The sequence below is a fragment of the Corylus avellana genome, chromosome ca5 (assembly GCF_901000735.1).
Source record: "Corylus avellana chromosome ca5, CavTom2PMs-1.0".
Taxonomy (NCBI): Eukaryota; Viridiplantae; Streptophyta; class Magnoliopsida; order Fagales; family Betulaceae; genus Corylus; species Corylus avellana.
In genome coordinates, this window is record NC_081545.1 from 12,130,905 (window position 1) to 12,132,984 (window position 2,080).

The following is a 2,080-nucleotide window of genomic DNA, read 5'->3' on the forward strand; positions in this document are numbered from 1 at the left end:
CCTTTTAAACCTCTAGGCATTCCCTAGAGGACGAGTGAAGTCTCGTGAGGGTTTTCCAGGAATGTTATCCACAAAACATTATGGAAAAATTCATGTTATCCAAAACTCAAGTGTCATCCAAAACCATGATTTCCATTCATTGGCAAGTTTAGAAAGACAAAATCCATCTTCACAATGAATTAGAATTTTAAAATCTAATTACTTATAAAAGATAGGCTAAGGCATCACAAGTTCGAAACAGTGTAAAGTGAACTAGCACATTAATATGAAGCTTCCAATTAATTTCAATGTTCAAAGTCTCATCATCTCAAAGTTCACTGAAATTTCCATCAGAATGAATAACTATGGCATAACTTTCTTTTTCTTCTTTTTCTTTTTGATCAGGCTGTGCAATGTTTGGTTCCTTTAAGCTTTCTAATTGACCCATGTAGGGAGTGTTAAGTCAATGACTCCCAAACCAGGTGGTTTTAGGGCATTAGGTGTGAAAACAGCCCCAAGGACTTACTAACTCGAGTCAAAAAGGCTATGCAACCAAACTAACCATGGCATTAACCAATTAGAAATTCTTCACCTTTTGACGTGAACACTCAATGCTTAATGAGGCAAAGGTCCAATTACTTAGTGAAAAGCTTATCAATGAGATTTTTTTTTTTTTTTTTGATATATCTATGCCAAAGTATTCATCTAATAAATCATCAAGTTTCACCCAAGACATAGAAACACACATATCAGGCTTTCATGTCATACCCCACAAATTATGTGCTAATGTGCTTGTGTAAGATCAAATCAAACATGTGAATTCTTAACTGCTTAAAGCAAGTAACCAAACAGAAAAACTCTATCATCAGATCATGTGTTCAAAATTTTAAGCTCACCAATGAAATCAAATCACAATTCTTTCAGATCAACCAAAATTTTAAGACAAACATGAACATGCATATATTTTTTTTTCTTTTTCAAAAATGGGACAAAGTGTGTGTAAAGTGTCTCCTATACCCCCGAACTTAAATTATACATTGTCTCCAATGTGTGTATAACATGGAAAGATCTTACCCGGGAGATGGATGAACTGTCTGGAATAGCATGGCTCATAGCACACTCCCAAACTTGAACTGAAGCACACTTGTTCCTGCAAAACAAGACTCTATAAAGGAAAACAACAACAACAAAATAACAGTAAAAATAAAATAAAAATGAAATAAAAACAAACAAAGAAATAAAAAGGATATGCTAAAAGGATATGCTATGGGTCGCCTCCCATAAGTGCTAAGTTTAACGTCTTCAACCAGACTGTTGTCCTTTTCTTAAACTTGAAACACCAGTCTTTTCTTCTCTTGTGCCAAAGAGAATGAATTTTTCCTCTTACAAGGTGATTCCAAATGTTTGTAGATCGGGGTGGACCACTCTGAGTCTTCTCAAATAGTTTCTCATCCGGAAGGGAATTATGAACTGGAATAAAATAAAAAGAATACTCAGGGAGCTTTCTATCTTGATGTCCTCAATTTGCTCATATGGTAGCTCTAACAGACTTCTCTCCTGGACTCTTGGTACTTAGGGAACAAGAGCTGATGTTGAAGAATTCTCAGTGCTCTCTTCTTTTTCTCGATGTGGTTCTTGTGGAACCAAATTTGCTCCTCCTTCCTCTTCCTCTTTACTTTCAACCACTTCTTTTATCCTCAATGTGACAGCTTGCTCATGATAGTAGATACACTCATCCTCCATATAGTGTCCTTTAGGATTGGCCACCAACTCACTTCGGCACTCTTCTTCTTGGTATTGTTGAGGCCAATCAATTGGAGATGGTTCCTCTTCATGAGCTACTATCTTGAAAATGGATTGCCGTAGACTGGGACTAAGACAGGAATATGATTGACCATAGAATTGTAGAAATGGCTCCTCCTCGTGATAGCAAATACTCTCTTCCTCCATATAATGTCCATGAAGAATCGTCATCGACTGACTTTGGCAGTCTTTTTTTTCTTCTCTAAGTATATCTGCTCCTTGTTGAGGGTGGCCTTTCGTCATCTCAACTAAATATTGTGTACTTTTGGTCAATACATTAATCACATCCAACAACTCT

The 2,080-nt window shown here is 36.4% G+C and overlaps 1 protein-coding gene across 1 annotated transcript in view; it reads right to left on the minus strand.

Annotated features, from left to right (window-relative positions):
* Positions 1-2,080, minus strand: part of LOC132181781 (uncharacterized) — a 9,957-nt gene that overhangs the window by 1,161 nt on the left and 6,716 nt on the right. The gene's annotated exons all lie outside the window — the stretch shown is intronic.